Here is a 17,495-nt window from a genome sequence, read left to right on the forward strand (position 1 = left end):
GCCTGGTGCTCCTCCGTGCAGATTGTTTGTCCTCCTCCAGTGCGGGACGAGCCAACACAAGGGAGCGCATTCGCCAACATCCAGGCACGCAATGCGATTTGGAAAGCAGCTCCTTTCCAAAGAGTTGCACACGAACGATCCTTCAGTCCCGCTCGGGGGGCACAGAACCCCCGCCACACACAGCTTCAAGTAGCGAGTCAGGCGCCAGGGCTTTCGCTTACGGCCACACCACCCTGAACACGCCCGATCTTGTCTGATCTCGGAAGCTAAGCAGCGTCGGGCCTGGTTAGTACTTGGATGGGAGACTGCCTGGGAATACCAGGTGCTGTAAGCTTTTGCTCTCCCGGCCAGCAGGGGTCGCCGTTGGTGCCGTAGGCTTTGGGAGGAAAACCTGCAGGATGGAAAGGTGATCTATAGCCTCATCTCTAGAGATGTTTTGTTGCTGTGGCATGTGTGTGACCCATATTCAAAAAAAAAAACCCGTCTGTAAAACGAATATCGAAGCTGCCTCTAAATCTGCAAATGAAGATGAGTCGATAAACCACTCGTTTTTCGTATAACTAGACATATATTCATTTGTTACCGATTTCATTCATTGAGCATGGATACAATAGAGGTACAGCCATTCACTGTTTGACATGTCTGCACTGGTACAGAACCGAGCAATCAGAAAACGGGTGAAACTGTCTTTAGACTCAGCATACAGTACCGAGGCCCCCCATGACCAAATAAAGGCTAACCTCGATAATCAGCCTAAAGAACGCAGACTACAGCAAAACGACTGACTTTGAAAAGGGAATGAACGTCCGGAAGGAGTAGTGGAACTAGCTTGAGATGCTTCTCCGGACCCCTAACTAAAAGCCAGCGAGAACCAGCAGCGGCGTCCACTCCTGTCGAACCGGGATCCTTCCGCAGCCACGCAGCTCGTGGTGTCCTAACCCTCCCGTATCTGATTTTGGACCAAGCACATCAGGGGAGAGCGCGAACGCAGTCCCCCACTACCAGAAATTATGCAGTCGAGATTCCCACATTTGGGGAATTCGCAGGGGTCAGCACAGCCGGAGTGCAATGGCCGAGCCTCGCCCTGGGTGAACCGATTTCGATTTTTAAGAACTTTATTTTCTTTTCACAAAAAAATACAGGACATCACAAATCAGAAAGCTTTACATTCATATACATACTTAAAACAGTATATATGATCACATCTCATTACATTTTGACATGGTAACAGTTACATAGCAACAATTTTCTTTTTTTCTGGTGCAAATCACATTCTTTACTTAAACTTGATAATGTTTTTCACAGTTTCTTGAGATATTGACCTATGCTCTCTATTTCCCACAGATTTTCTGCTTCCTCCCTCCCTTCTCTCCACAGATCTCTGAGGTAATAGTTCTCTCGGGTGATGAACAGGGCCAGGCTACCTGCTGCCTTGACTGGGATCTCGATGCCTTTGAACAGCCCCATGTTCCTCACTCTCCACAGGGCAACTTTCCCACTGTTCACCACGGCCCAGATCCTGTCAAACACGTCAGGAGGAAGTTTGACAGGAGAGATGCCGTATATGACGAAAGCAGCGGTCAGGGTAAATTGGGGCGAGAGAGCCAGCAACCAATCTTCAAACTGTGCCCAGAAGGCCTTAGCAAAAAAGCAGGACCACAGGAGATGGGATACAGTCTCCTCCTCGCCGCAGCCCACCCTAACGCAGCGAGGGCTGGGGGTGAGGCCCCTACGGTACAAGAAAGTTCGTACCGGTAAGCACTGGTGGACGACACTCCAGGCTAAATCTCTGTGAATGTTGCACAGAAACTTAGAGGATGTGTGTTTCCACACCTTCCTTGTTTGGGCTGATGTTAAAATGCCCACATGGGTCTGCCTATTGTTCTGGGGTGCAACGAAATCTTCCAGTTTTTGGACGCTGACATCTCGGAGGGGAATATGGCCAATTGGGTGAGATCTTAGAAAACTTTTAACTGTCCCATAAATTGCAGGGCATGTGTCAGAGAGTGGGACGTCCAGCTTGGGTCTGACACCCCACACTCTGAACACCTCCCTACCTACCCAGAGCCTGGAAAAATAAGTCCAGGTACGCGCTGCAGGTGCTGTTGCAAAGCCTCTCAGCACAGAGGCCAGGAAAATGCACAGCAGCTTCGCAGCAATATCTGGGACAGACTTCCCCCCTGAGGGTAGCGGCCTGTACATTATTTCCCTTCTGAGTCTTTCCTGCTTCCCACCCCATAGAAATTGAAACATCAATCTCCTCATCACCGCCGCAACACGGTGTGGGATTGGGAAGGTAGAAGCCAGAAAATTCAAGACAGGCAAGAGCTCGGCTTTGATGACCAGCACCTTCCCTGTCATGGTGAGGTCTCGGTCCTTCCATTGCATCAGTTTTTTGTTTAAGATTGGCAATTTGTTCTGCCAATTTACTGTTCCCATCTCTTCTCCAAAATACACCCCCAGGACCTTAATTCTCTTCTCTTGCAGCCTGAGATCATGTCCTTCTTTTGGCTCCCTCCAGTTCTGATAAAAAATCTCACTCTTAGATTTGTTAATTTTTGCGGAGGAAGCCAAAGAGAAACGATCACAGCACTGCAGAGCTCTGCTAATTGAGGCATTGTCAGAGAGGAGCAGGGTGACGTCATCCATGTATAGAGATGTCTTTACCTCTCCTCCCCCACTTCCAGGCACTGGTATCCCATTAATGGCCTGATCCTGGCGCAAGGCACAGGCTAAGGGCTCCATAGCCAAAACGCATAACAAGGGGGATAATGGGCAGCCCTGCCTCACCCCTGAACAGACTTCAAAGGGGCGTGATCTATTGCCATTAACCATGACTCTGCTGTTGCTACCTGTGTACAGCAGGTTAATCCACTTTCTCATGATGGGGCCAAACTTCATGTGCTCAAGTCCCGATGTTAAGTACTGCCGGTTTAGGCGGTCAAAGGCCTTTTCTAGGTCTACGCCTAAAATGCAAAGAGGGAGGGAGCGATCCTCAGAGTACAGACAGACATCCCTCAACAAGGCCAGGTTGTCGCTCATCAGGCGTCCTGCTATCCCACAAGTCTGTTCTTTCCCTACCAGTGAGGCCACTACATTTTGTAGGTGCAGGAAAAGGGCTTTGGACAGGATCTTAGTGTCCACGCCTAACAGGCTGAGGGGTCTCCAGTTCTTTATGTCATTTTTTGCTCCTTTCTTAAACAAGAGAGAGATAGTGCCTTCTCTTAAGGAGTCAGGCAGCAATTCTGTCTTATATCTTTCCTCGAATAGGACCAGTAGCGGATCCTGAAGCAGATCCCAAAAGGTGCAATAAAATTCTTTAGGGAGCCCGTCAGCACCTGGAGTTTTCCCCTTCTGTAAGCTCTCCATAGCCTGTCTCAGCTCTTCTACTGTCAAATCCCTCTCAAGTACTTCCCTATCTTCTTCACTCAAAACGTTTTCTAGCTTTGAGGTAAAAAAATGAATTTCTTCATCCTTTACCTCTGTAGAGCTGTACAGTCTTGAGTAGAAGGCCTTGGTGCAGGAGAGGATAGCACTCGGCTCTGTTCTCTCTCGTCCCTCCTCATCAACTACACTTTCCATGACAGACTTGGAGCCTACCACTTTCCTGAAAAAGAAGCGAGTACACTTCTCATTTTCTTCCAAGAACTGCACTCTGCCTCTTAACAGCACTCCTCGACTACTTTCTTCGGCTATGCTCCGGATGTCCTTTTTTAAAAGGGTGATATCCTCGAGCACATCGAAGCCACTGTGCAGCATCGTGTAGAGACGCTGCAGCTGCCTCTGTTTCCTGGCTAGCACTCCTCTCCGTCTGGCAGCAGCCTTCCTTCCCTCAGCCATGAAAAAGGTCTTTGTCCTCATCTTCACCTCCTCCCACCACTCTCCTACTGACCCGTACAGACACTGCAAGGACAGCCACTGTGATAGTTTCTCCTTGTAGCGGGATACTACCCCCTCGTTCTCTAGCAGCTTTGTGTTGAGTTTCCAGAGGCCTGGGCCAAAGACAGTCCCGCCCTGGAGTTCCACTCTACACCCTAAAGCCTGATGATCTGAGAAGAAGACAGGCTGAAGAGTGACCCCAACAACTTTCACTCTCTCTGAGACAAAGCAATAGTCAATTCTGGAGCTGCTATTCCTCCCTGACCATGCATATCCTGCTGTTGTGGGATATATACATCTATATGTGTCTGAGAGTTTAAAGTCTTGAACTAAGTTTTGCAGGGCCAGTGAGCTGGAATCCAATTTTATCGGAGAGCTAGACTGCCTGTCTGTGTGCTCTAAGATACAATTAAAATCCCCTCCCACTATCACGTCTGTGCTACTTAACAATAGGGGAGAGAGTGCCTTGAGTAGCTCCACCCTTCCTCCCACGTCAGTAGGACAATACACATTGATTAGCCGCAGGTTAACGGTCCCCCATTCCACATCCACACACAGCAACCTGCCATCTATGACCCTCTGAATACTTTTCAATTTGAAAGCCCATCCTTTGAAAAGAATGGCCACGCCAGAGGCTCTGTTGTTATTGTCCCCTGACCAAACAGAAGGCCCTTTATCCCACCTATCTTCAAAGCTTTTATACCTCTCTTGATAGGCTAAAGCACACTCCTGCAACATCAACACATCTCCCTCTCTCTGCTGGAGGTAATCAAAGACAGACTGGCATTTAACTCTGTCATTGATACCTCTGGTGTTAAGAGAAATTATGTTTAGAGCCATATTACATAAGAAAGTGGAACCAGTCTTTACAAAACACATTTCTCTTCGGTCTCACCTGTTACCTTCTTCTTTTTCTTTTTCTTCTTACCAATTTCCTGCCAGCCATCCTCTGAATGAGCCTTCATCAGGGTGGCAGCAGTAAAAGCATTCACGGAGTCCATTTCAAGGAAGGGGGTAGAGGGAGGGGTGGAGGGGTTCCAGCTGTCCCCATCGCCATTCTCTCCTTCCTCCTCGCTCGGGGAGAAAACAGAGTCATTTTTCCTTTTCCTCAAGTCCAGCTCCTGGGAGCACTGAGGGGAAAGGGGTGCAGCCGATGCACCAGTCTCCTCTTCCCCCTCACCCACCAGCTGTTGCAGATCCTCCGTGATGGACTGGATGGAGGAGAGGAGGGCATCTGTAGCACTTGCAGAGTCTGAGAAAAGCAGCTCCGCTGAATCCTGGGTATCGTCGCTGGACCCGCTCCACCGGGGGGCCCCACACTGGCCCTCGTTCTGAGGAGCAGGAGTGGGGGAGGGGTCCTCGCTGTTCTCGGGGGTTTTCAAACCCTCGTGCTTGTCTGGTGCAGTCTGCGGTTGTGGGAGCGTAGTGGATTTCTCTTCCACCGGCCCCGGAGCCACAGCAGGACTGATCCTGGCTGGAGGCTGAGACTCTTTGTCCAACAAGGGTTCTTTGTTTGACTTGTTGTTTGCTTTGGCTTTTCGGGCCGGTTTGGCTGAAACAAGCACTGCCTCATCCTTTCTCATTTTGAGTTTATTGGCGTAGGCGTGAGGGCAGTTCTTAAAAACGTGTCCTTCCGAGCCACATAAATTGCACTTTGGCAGCATTGAACAGTCAGAGGCTAAATGTCCCTGTTTGCCACAGGTCTTGCAGCATTTCACAGTGCAGGAAGATGCCAGGTGTCCCACAGCACCGACACACCTTTGGTTGTCCCACATAAAAAACATAGCCATTGCAGGCGCCCAGCCGGATTGTAGAGGGCAGGTGCCTTAAGCCTCCATTTACATTGTCCGGTAGTAAGCGAACCTCGAATTTCCTTGCTCCTGTTTTTATACCGTCAACATCTCTAACCTCAGTTCCATGGTGGACGGTGCAGTACTGCTTAAGCCAGGTGTGAATGTCCTCCGTCTTTGCCAGTTCCGAGAACATAACAACATGCACCGTTTTCCTCTCTCTCTGTGTCAGAGGCTGCAAGTTGATCTTCTCAAGTGCAGGAACTTTCCCTCTTTTTGCCTCAAACACATCCACGCATTGTTCAAACAGAGGATAGGTACCAAATACAACCTCAAATGCTTTCTGACCTGGGAGAGCAAAGATGAAATCCAAGTGCCGAGGTTCAAAGCCAAGTTCCTTCTGTAACACTTTTCTGCTGAACTGCATACGATCCATGAAGAGGTCATCCAAAAGCTCAAAACGTACAGCATTCTTGCGGGATCCAAAGGTTGCCATCTCAAACTGCAAAACAAACACTGCTTCCACAAAACAAGAAAACAATCCAACTACTCCAACTACAGGCTGATCAAGGTATCTCCCCTGCCAGGTAAGCCGAGAGCCGCAGGCGATGAGCCCGGAGCTGAACGGGCCCCACTGGCTCGTTTGTAAGGCCAGGTGCATTGCCAACCACGACCGGCAGGGCAGAGGCCTTGAAGGCAGCCTGGGCTCCTGCAGCTGTCCAGCCACGCACTCTGGTTTCTCTTCATCTCGTACAAATCTTTTGCCTTTTACTAAAGATTTCCATGAAGAGGAGCATGAATGAGTTCCATACAATTTTTGTGCTTTCCTGCCTTCAGGTGGGGCGCAGTTGGGCTGGTCAAAGAGAGAAAACAAAACCGCTCACAATCACTCTTATTACTGCGACTGTGGCCGTCTGCTCTGCGAGTCCTCGGTCTCCGCCTGTCTGATTGGTGCTCTTTTCTTTGGGGGGCGGGAAGTGTCCGGCCGCAAATATGAAGCGTTACAGCAACGACATGCCATGAGACGATTGATAACGATTTCCATAGGATCCACGCGGTTGCCTGGCAACCGTCAGCTTTGCGCAGTGGCAGTATCGTAGCCTGTGAGGTTTAGCCGATGCGCGATTATTGCTAGATGAAAACTTTTCCCAATACCCCGCTTCCGCCGGTTTGCAATACAATCGGCGAAAGCAATTCTTGACAGTCTCGTCAGAGACTGAGCAAGGTGTTTAAAGACAGATTTTGTCATGGTAACATCATGGTAGAAAGAAACAAGCTTGTTACGTCTCAACAGAAACACTCTTTAGCTCTTTCAGCGTTATGCAGAGAACAGCGTCTGTCGAGATCACTTTTGAGTCAGCGCGAAACGCCGTGTGCTGTCAGTTTGATTTCATATTGCTCGTAGCGGCGCCCGGCTTTTGTCTGTCAAACGTTAGGTTGCCCTTCTTCATGCTGCATCGTCGGCATGAGTGGAGCTTTTTAAACGTCTGTACTTACTGCGCCTCATAAGAAATCGTTTGTCCCCGTTCAAAACAGATTGTGCGATGTCCTGCAGCGTTCGCAAAGCAAACCATTGACAGTTTGAAAGAGGAATTTATTCTGCTTCCTGTGCGTGCAGTAGTTACAAAGTTGAACGTCTTTACACGATCTGCCGCAGATCTTACAAACGAGCCAGTGGGGCCCGTTCAGCTTGGGGCTCATCGCCTGCGGCTCACGGCTTGCGAGCGTGCCCAATCCGTGCGATAACTTGGAAAACACCCGGCCACACTGTGCCGGAAACGACGCACTCTGGGAAGCCGCTATGCAAAGCGAGGTCCCAAGATCCCCTGCGGCCGGACACTTCCCGCCCCCCAAAGAAAAGAGCGCCAATCAGACGGCCGGAGACCGAGGACTCGCGGAGCAGACGGCCACAATCGCCATAACAAGACCGATTGCGAGCGTTTTTGTTTTCTCTCTTTGACCAGCCAGGCTGCGCCCCACCCAAAGGCAGGGAAGCACAAAAATTGCATGGAACTCATTCATGCTCCTCTCCACGGAAATCTTTAGTAAAAGGCGAAAGATTTGTACGAGATGAAGAGAAACCAGAGTGCGTGGCTGCACAGCTGCAGGAGCCCAGGCCGCCTTCAAAGCCTCTGCGCTGCCGGTCATGGTTGGCAATACACCTGGCCTTACAAACGAGCCAGTGGGGCCCGTTCAGCTCCGGGCTCATCGCCTGCGGCTCTCAGCTTGCGGCCGTGCCCAATCCGTGCGATAAGTCGGAAAACACCCAGCCACACTGTGCCGGAAACGACGCACTCTGGGAAGCCGCTATGCAAAGCGAGGTCCCAAGATCCCCTGCGGCCGGACACTTCCCGCCCCCCAAAGAAAAGAGCGCCAATCAGACAGCCGGAGACCGAGGACTCGCGGAGCAGACGGCCACAATTGCCATAACAAGAGTGATTGCGAACGTTTTTGTTTTCTCTCTTTGACCAGCCAGGCTGCGCCCCACCCGAAGGCAGGGAAGCACAAAAATTGCATGGAACTTATTCATGCTCCTCTCCACGGAAATCTTTAATAAAAGGCGAAAGATTTGTATGAGATGAAGAGAAACCAGAGTGCGTGGCTGCACAGCTGCAGGAGCCCAGACCGCCTTCAAAGCCTCTGCGCTGCCGGTCGTGGTTGGCAATGCACCTGGCCTTACAAACTAGCCAGTGGGGCCCGTTCAGCCCCGGGCTCATCGCCTGCGGCTCTCGGCTTGTGGGCGTGCCCAATCCGTGCGATAACTCGGAAAACACCCGGCCACACTGTGTCGGAAACAACGCACTGTAAGGCACCTTGAAGCGTGCACCCCCAACATTCTTCTTTGCACATCTGTGAAAGGTAAACTCTTGAGCAAACTCTGAACCAGCTCTAAGGAAACTAATCCGATTAGACGTTACTTTGACTCATCCTTTAAGGGACCCTTGATAATTGGAGAAATCAATGATTTCGAATGAATTCTGTATGCGTCAAAAGACAGCTATACACAGAAAACATGCAGGACACTGCTCATGATGTTTCCCGAGCCGAAACACAGTGCGTTTTTCCAAGCCATCTGACAAAGCCCGCCCACTGAAAACTGCAGCAGATCGTGTAAAGACGTTCAACTTTGTAACTACTGCACGCACAGGAAGCAGAATAAATTCCTCTTTTCAAACTGTCAAAGGTTTGCTTTGCGAACGCTGCAGGACATCGCAAAATCTCTTTTGAACGGGGACAAACGATTTCTTATGGGGCGCAGTAAGTACAGACGTTTAAAAAGCTCCACTCATGTCGACGATGCAGCATGAAGAAGCGCAACCTAACGTTTGACAGACAAAAGCCGGGCGCCGCTACGAGCAATATGAAATCAAACTGACAGCACACGGCGTTTCGCGCTGACTCAAAAGTGATCTCGACAGACGCTGTTCTCTGCATAACACTGAAAGAGCTAAAGAGCGTTTCTGTTGAGACGTAACCCAGTGGGCAAAAGACGTATAATATACGTCTATTAAACGCATACCTTAGACGTCTAAATGTGGTCTGCAATTCGTCTAGAATGAAATTCTAATATACGTCTATTGTTATACGTCAATTATACGTCTATGATTAGATGTTCATTATACGTAAATGGTTGGAGTTCTATTATACGGATAAATTTAGAGGACTATTATACATATATGGTAGGAGTTCCGTATAACTTTAGAGGACTATTCTACGTATATGGTTGGAGGTCTATTATACGGATAACTTTAGAGGTCTATTATACGTATATGGGTAGAGGTCTATTATACGGATAACTTTAGAGGTCTATTATATGTATATGGTTAGAGGTCTATTATACGGATAACTTTAGAGGTCTATTATACGTATATGGGTAGAGGTCTATTATACATCAAAGTTAGGTTTTACAGGTGTAGAAACTAGTAAATCAACCCAATGATTTGGTTTAGAAATTTAATCTGAAAATACACATTCACACCTGAAAAATATGTATTTCAAATTATACATTGTATACAATCAATCAACAATCAACATATGGGCAATAATCATAAAAAACACAACTAGTCTTAAACTTCAGCTACAAATTCTGGTAATATGGCAATATACAGTATAGTAACGGCAAACACAAACTAATTACATTAACACACTAACTCAAAACCACATTTTGATTCAAATATACATTTTAAAATGTACAACTTCTATATTTCCAAGAAAAAAAATATTACAATGGAAGTTAAGACGATTTTTGTCCACTATTTGCAAACCCTGTGTAATTGTCCTAACAGTTAGAACCAAAAACCTAGTATTTTCAGTGTCCAGATCTCCTGGCCCCCTGCCTTGCATATGCATTCTTCAAGTAACACATTGCGTGCTCCTTTATTTCTTTTTCTGCTGATTTAGGGCGGGACTTCAGCACCGCAGCTAGGAGAAAATTATATAATATTACTTCCCAAATTAATGATGATTAATATCTTCTTTAGTATAATCTAAAAAATGAACGGTTTACTAAGCTCAAAGCTGAAATAAATGTATAAAATTTGGCTTGCATCATAGAAGTTGAGCAATAAAGTCTGTCCTAATTAAAGAGTACCCAAAGTTTGAAAGTACAACATAGAATAAGAATAGAGAAACGGCAAAACGATTTAGTGTCATCTTCCCCATTCACACCATTCCCCATTTCGAATGAATTCTGTATGCGTTAAAAGACAGCTATACACAGAAAACATGCAGGACACTGCTCACGATGTTTGCCGAGCCGAAACACAGTGCGTTTTTCCAAGCCATTTGACAACGCCCGCCCACTGAAAACTGCAGCAGATCGTGTAAAGACGTTCAACTTTGTAACTACTGCACGCACAGGAAGCAGAATAAATTCCTCTTTTCAAACTGTCAAAGGTTTGCTTTGCGAACGCTGCAGGACATCGCACAACCTCTTTTGAACGGGGACAAACGATTTCTTATGGGGCGCAGTAAGTACAGACGTTTAAAAAGCTCCACTATTTTTATGTGCCATTTTTTGCTTATTCACTTACTATTTTAATCAAAATAATATTAAGAAAGATCTGTATGTATTCAGATAGTATTATTATTGTTCATACTTACTCGTCAAAAGAGGATTGCTGAGATATTTGCGGATATACTTCTACGTTTGAAAAACGTGTCCAAAATGGTGACTAACGAATACTAGCAATGCATTGTGGTATATAACCGGAAAATATGCTGGGTTCGATATTTTCTCAACGTATGCGTTTATTAATGTTGTCGATATTATGGTTGAAATTTAACATTGATAATACATCGCGGCTATGTGCCCCCTGCTATGAGCTGATGTGCAATTTTAACGCATGCAGTTAGTAAGGATCGGTCACTGTTGTATGGTATTATATACAGTATAATGACATTATGGAATAGGATGGGGACAGGCCTGGCATCACGGGGGGAGGGAGGAATGTCGCCCCTTCAGTTTTGGGCAAAAAGATGTACCTAACTTACCTAGGAGTATACGGCACTCTGCACAGTGTACGAAGTAATTTTCGCAGTAATTAATTTATTATATTTACTATATTTATTATACACGTGTAAATTAATTACTGCGAAAATAATTTACTTCGTACACTGTGCAGAGTGCCGTATACTCCTAGTTGCGGCACACACGATACATACAGTAAAAAGCCTCAGGCACTGTGTTAGATGTGTTTTCGACGTTATATATGCGTTTATTAATGTCGTCGATTTTACGGTTGCAATTCGACTTTGATTATACGTCGAGGCGACGTATATATACGTATAGCCGTATTTTCGCCGTGAATATACGTATATTCGACGAATCAGTGCCCACTGGGTAAACTCTTCAGCAAACTCTGAACCAGCTCTAAGGAAACTAATCCGATTAGACGTTACTTTGACTCATCTTTTTACGCTAGGGTTAGGGTTAGCATTCCCACGCTACTTAGACACTTTGTTTACGCTCAGTGCTTGATATTTGGGAACTTCAGGACGAGTGGGAATTTTCTCCTATCTGTCAATTCCGTTTTGTTTTGGAGACTCTTGGCTGCCTATGTTGTACAGTGCAGCGTGAAGGAAACATTTTCCAAAACTGTGTCAGCTCAAAAGTTGTAAGAAAACCTCTCCAGCTGCTTTAACTCTCTTCATTTTTGTCATTTAATGTGACACTCGATGTATAACTGGAGCCTCACATATGCAAATGGTGAGGCTCCAGTTCGACACCCAGTTCAATACCACTTTACAGTAAATGACAAAAGCATGGCAGACTGTGCCGGACCGGCAGATTACTTCCGCTTATTTTTACCATATTAAACAATGGAAATCCAACCACTTGCATTTGTGACACTTGATTTTGGCTGCACCTAAGACACTCTTAAATCTTCAAACACATTTCTCTTCTCCCGCAACACTCTTGTCTGTCGGCGCTATGTGGCAGCGTTGCATGACAACCCATCTCACCACGGAAAGGAACCTAACAGCTTTGGTAAGAGAGGAGAAAAGGACCTGGCCCGTACGCGGCTCAAACCCGCAACCTTGGCGTTACTAGCACCACCATCTAACCAACTGAGCTAACCGACCTCACAACAGTGGTCCTCTCTGTGCTGCAAAAAATCAAGCTCAGGGAATTTCTTTTGTCCTTTGAATAGAAAGCCGTGTAATTCAGTGTACGGGCTTTCTCGTGCAGTTTCATAGTTCTTGTAACCCAAATCCTACACTGGCCTGAAGTGCCCCCCCATTTCACAGCATTTTTCAGCTGATTTAAAATGTACCTAAAGGAGAAGCATTATTGAAGACCATCAATTACCAAGAGCTTTTGTCAAAGGTTTTGGTGGTCATTTTTAATGACCACAGAGCACTATGACCTCGGTTTTACATCTCATCCAAAAGACAGCGCCCTTTTTCCAACACAGCTTCTCCGTCACTATATTGGGACATTGGGACCCGTACAGACCTCAGAGTGAGCGCCCATTAACACCACTTCCAGCTGGAAGCTTTGTTTTTCCCTGTAGCTCACCCTCATCCTGGTACTGACCTGGCTCACACCTGCTTAGCTTCAGTGGGTTTTCAGTTGCGAGTTGCAAAAGTTGGGATACAAGTGTAGCGGCAATGCTTGTTAATAAGACAGAATTAAGCGTTGGTATGCTGTCCTAAATGAAGCCCCATCTCACCCCCCATCTCTGTGGTGCAGCCACAGAGAAAGTATTCATGCAGACTGATTTAAGTTGTTTTCTTTTGATAGGGAACAGCTCCCAGACAGGGATGCACTTAGCTAAGCCTGGCTATCATGATCAATGGTCATCCATTGGCGCCTATCTGTCTAGGGAGTGCTGAATGGACATCTGGACTGCATTCTTAAGTGTCAAGAGTAAGTGACTTATATCTCACCTTGACCAACCAATCAGGGACTGGCAGGGCGTGGTAATACCACGTGGGTCTCCAATGCCCGCCAAACTCTCAACCAATCAGCACACATCTGTGTCTTGGTCAAAAAGGGAGCGCAAGCTCAGATCGGGGCTCTCCTTGGCCATTTTCGCGCATCCTCAGAGACAATCACGTGACAACTGCTGTTGTCTGCATAGGGACTTGGACTTTGTTCTAAGCGCGAGGCCAAGCATCCCGTACGTACTCAGAATTCTACTAACGTGAATGCTCCGTTTGATCAACGGCAGCCTACAGTTGGACCCTCGTTGACAACCTGAATAGCTTATTCAGAAGCAGCGCTGGACCGGGAACGAACCAGTTTCTTCCCAGGCAAAAGAGTGACTTGTGAGGACTCGCGGTCACACTCTGTGCATAGAGACTTTCTACTAGCCAGCCGGACTGCTGGTAGATCCCCTCGGAGCAACGACTGCCCTGCGCGCCGCAGTCAGATTCCTCCGCCCGTCCTACTCCGAGCTGCACCTTGACTGGTTGGCTGGTAGCCAGAGGACGCCGACACAACGCCCATTGGACAACCACTGGAACAGAGGCTGCAACAGAGCTTGTCAGCTGGTTTGGTGTTCGTGCCGGGAAATTCCAAATCCATACACAGTGGATAAGTTAACCCCATGTTCTACATTGCGTCTCGAGAATTCAATTGTACCTCAACACAAGTTGTTATCAATTTAATTCATGAGTAATGTATTTACTTCCGAGTTTAGAGTAACAATGGGTAATAACACTGATTAGCGATTTGGTAACCGAACGATATATATTGACATATATTCTCTGTTGTGTATCTCTTTGTGTTTGCATCTCTTCGAGATTATATATCTTGTATATTGATAACCCTCACAGTAAGGTCTGCCGCTCGTATCCAGGCAGACTAGTATATGTTTGGTGCACAATTTATATTAATAAATGTATCTCGTGTATTGAACCCGTGTGTGTGCGTTGTTAGTTGTTCTGGCAATTGATTTTCTAAAAGCCCCAACGAACAACCTCGTGATTACTGCTACAATTAATAAGTGTCTCAGTAAACCCATCAAACCACTACATTTAATGGCGTCCCTGGGTGGGCGAGTTTAGAATGAAATGAGACTCAATCGCACAGAATAACTGATGTTGCTGTGAGTTCAAGTTCAGCACAGCACCGTGGCTTTTATACGCGAATACCGGGTGTGCTGATAACTGCGTAAAGAAATCCCCCTGTTTTCTAGCGTTTAGTGTAACGTGTGCTGATTGGAAATCCATCTGCTCGGGTGTTTAGATTCCATACTGTATTTTGGTAAAAGGAAAAAAAGTAATACTCTTAAAGTTTCTCTGACGTAATGACAATGGCTGCTAAAATGTCTGAAGTGGAGTCGCTTATAAGTACTATTTCTAGCGACGACAATCCTGGTTACTGGAGCGGTATCGAAAAGTTGAACTTTGATGATATTGAGAAGCTGCAAGTAGATTTAGTAGCTAAGGTAGCGAACCAGCTTAACACAGGAGGGTCTGTGAACGCAGTTCAGGTCCTATCTAGTTTCGCCTTAAATCTAGCTAAACAGCTGGAACTGTCTTTGTCCGAGCTGACAAAGTTTCAAACGCTTCAGGGAAAGCTAGAAAGATATAAGGCGGAGCGAGTTGAGTTGTTGGATATAATCAGAGAAAAGAGAGTGAAAAGTGAGGAAAGTGAAGACAGACTCAGGGAAGTTTTAGGTAAATTAGATGACCTGTCTGCTAGAGAAACTGCGGCTGAGGTAGCTAGGAGAGACCTAGAAGCGAGCTTGAAAGAAAAAGAAGAAGAAATTGAGAGTTTAAATGAGCTCAGCCAGGAAAGGCAAAAGGAGTTAGATGCTGCCGTACTGGAAGCAAAACAGGCTAGATCCCACTTACATGCCAGCCCACCTAGCAGCCCGGAGCGCTCACCCAGGAGGTTTCTCCCGGCCAGGGTCTGTGGTCGGATCGGCATGGGGGAGATCGCCGAGTCCTGCGCGAGACGCAAGGGCGATTCAATTCAGGCATAGACCCCCTGCTCCTGATCACGGCCGTCTCCCTGCCCACGGAGAAACTGTAAAAATTAACCTCCACTCCCTGAGGCAGTTAGCCAAAGATGTAGAAAGGTTTGACCCGACAGTGTCAGGGAATAATGTGGAGACCTACATTGATGAGCTGAGATATACTTTGCAGTTTATGCCCGAAGCGTCCGAACAGGAAAAGGCTATGTTAGTAAGGAAAACTACCAGCCGAGCGGTCCACGAGTGGATGTCTAGACAAGGACCTGAGGTCTGTAATAGCTTTGAGGAGCTGTGTCAGGCAATGATCGGAGAATTTTCGGCTTTTATAGATCCCATATCTGCCGTGGCCACAGCGCACCATATTAAGCACGAAAAAGCTGAAGCCCCTCGCGACTATTACCCCTATTATATAATATTTTACTATTATATAACTTGTAAAATATTACCCCCGGTCCATTCTCTTCCAAAAGTGAGAAACACCTGTTTTCTACATTTTGTCTGTTTTAAAACCATATCTCTTTAAACCAAACCAAGAGTTTGTCTTTTGCACTGATATTCTGATTCATTTCAATTTCAAAGAAAAAAAAAACATTATCTTCCAAAGCATCATAAAATTGTCCATTCTTCCAGACTCTACTTCTCTCTTGTAGTAGTACAGCAGACCTTTCCAGGTGAGCAGATCACAGAGTCCGAAATATGCTTCCTCCATCAAGCAAAGTACCTGAACATGACTCGGTCTTCATAAAAGCGCCCCTGTAATAAAGAAATTAAATCCAAAATCAAGAGGGCAGTTGCCTACTGAAGTTCAAGAAGTCATCAATTTTAACCTAGCAACACATTAAAGGCTGCATCTATACAAGTACGATTCTAGAAATGCTCACCAGATTACGTTTTAAGAAAGAACTGCGCCTCAGGTTCCGCCGAGATCTTAACTCGGATGGCAGGATTCAGAGTCCGGAGTGCGGACTGATGGCGCACGGAGGGTCCACATACTGTGGATCCCTCAGTTTTCTTCCGCGTGTTTAAACCGCCAGCGTGTGGCTCTCCTGTCCCCGTGACCTCATTGCTCTGCTCTCGCCTCTGTGCAGCCGAGCCCGACTCATGGTAAAGTGGAAAAAAATATGCCCTCAACGTGGGATTTACTCTGGATCGAGGATAGATGTCACCTTTTTATCGTTGAACAGGATGTATGTGATGTGGCGACTAGGTTCAATTTTGTATCCTTTTAAAAGATTAAGGACTGGGGTGAGCGGGATTTATCACCCTTTCAGCTAAGAACCCGACGTGAGCACCGTTTAAGCTGCATAGACTCGGTCGTTTAACTCTTCTCCATTAGCAGGGTTAAGGTTAAAGAAAAAAAACATTGCTGACTTCTTTTTTTTTTGCCAGCCGCGAGCGCTGATTAGCGAGGTTTGTATTTCATGTTTTGCAAGTTGCATCCATTTTAAGAAAAACAAGTCGTTCAAGACAGGAAATGAATACTTGCATTTAATTAAGTCTAGGCGTATGCGGTTGTCCATAATGACCAGTTCTGTTCGAGAACACAGCACAAAAAAAGGCACCGGTGGGATTCGGACCCAGGACAGGCGCTTTAACCAACTAAACCACGGCGCCCCGGGAGTACTGTTTTTTTGCAGCCACTTGGACACACCACTCAGACACATCTGCATTCGGTGTGTGCTCCGCCTGCTCGCTGAGCAAGTTGCCACCTTTACATACAATAGCAACATCGACACCAAGAGAAAGGATGACAAATGGCTTTTATCTGGAACTTTTCATGTCCAAGGAGCTCAATGTGCTTTCTGTGTACAACAGGGCCACTGAACTCCACACTGGCCACTGAACCACAGCAGTGGCTTGCTGGCTTGACATCTCCCAAGGAAAATGTTGAAATCGCATGTGGAACAGGAAAAGGACCCTCGAGTACGAGGGAAAAAAAAGAAAAAGATCATCTGGAGCGTGCCAACCCGTGTCTGGACAGCCCAGTTTCATTGACGAGGTGGCCGAGTGGTTAAGGCGATGGACTACTAATCCATTGTGCTCTGCACGCATGGGTTCGAATCCCATCCTCGGCGCTCTCTATGTCTGACACGTGTGCCTGTTAGATGTTGGCCCTCCTTCTGTTTGCTCCAGTACTAGAGCTGTATATTTTCTAGCGGTGGCTGAACATGGTATAGTAGGCTAACGTCGGTATCGAGCAGTGGCAGTAACAGTATTTACGTGCCGCTGCTGCCAAGTGGCTCTGGGTTGAGACCGCATTTTCACTTACTTACAGCACAAACGGAGAAAGCGATTTTTGACAGTCTCTCGAGAGACTGCGCTAGGTGTTTAGGGATAGACTTTGTCAGTTCCCCCTGGGATGATGGCCTCTCAAATAGTTTGTGATTCCTCTAGACGT

General features: G+C 46.7%; 7 non-coding genes across 7 annotated transcripts; 4 read left to right on the plus strand and 3 right to left on the minus strand.

The window, feature by feature from the left end:
- The first annotated feature begins 215 nt into the window (after positions 1-215).
- Positions 216-334, plus strand: LOC148642648 (5S ribosomal RNA). The gene has a single exon (XR_015929221.1). It is a non-coding gene; the product is annotated as a 5S ribosomal RNA (ribosomal RNA).
- A 636-nt stretch (positions 335-970) lies between these two features.
- On the minus strand, positions 971-1,140 carry LOC148642649 (U1 spliceosomal RNA). The gene has a single exon (XR_015929135.1). It is a non-coding gene; the product is annotated as a U1 spliceosomal RNA (small nuclear RNA).
- Positions 1,141-6,396: 5,256 nt separating this feature from the next.
- On the plus strand, positions 6,397-6,510 carry LOC148642650 (U5 spliceosomal RNA). The gene has a single exon (XR_015929269.1). It is a non-coding gene; the product is annotated as a U5 spliceosomal RNA (small nuclear RNA).
- Positions 6,511-6,743: 233 nt separating this feature from the next.
- Positions 6,744-6,885, plus strand: LOC148642651 (U4 spliceosomal RNA). The gene has a single exon (XR_015929492.1). It is a non-coding gene; the product is annotated as a U4 spliceosomal RNA (small nuclear RNA).
- Positions 6,886-7,642: 757 nt separating this feature from the next.
- LOC148642652 (U5 spliceosomal RNA) lies at positions 7,643-7,759 on the minus strand. The gene has a single exon (XR_015929236.1). It is a non-coding gene; the product is annotated as a U5 spliceosomal RNA (small nuclear RNA).
- A 391-nt stretch (positions 7,760-8,150) lies between these two features.
- Positions 8,151-8,267, minus strand: LOC148642653 (U5 spliceosomal RNA). The gene has a single exon (XR_015929349.1). It is a non-coding gene; the product is annotated as a U5 spliceosomal RNA (small nuclear RNA).
- Positions 8,268-17,090: 8,823 nt separating this feature from the next.
- Positions 17,091-17,172, plus strand: trnas-acu (transfer RNA serine (anticodon ACU)). The gene has a single exon. It is a non-coding gene; the product is annotated as a tRNA-Ser (tRNA).
- Positions 17,173-17,495: the final 323 nt, after the last annotated feature.

This window comes from Lepisosteus platostomus, chromosome 22, assembly GCF_059453375.1.
Source record: "Lepisosteus platostomus isolate fLepPlt1 chromosome 22, fLepPlt1.hap1, whole genome shotgun sequence".
In the NCBI taxonomy this organism is placed as follows: Eukaryota; Metazoa; Chordata; class Actinopteri; order Semionotiformes; family Lepisosteidae; genus Lepisosteus; species Lepisosteus platostomus.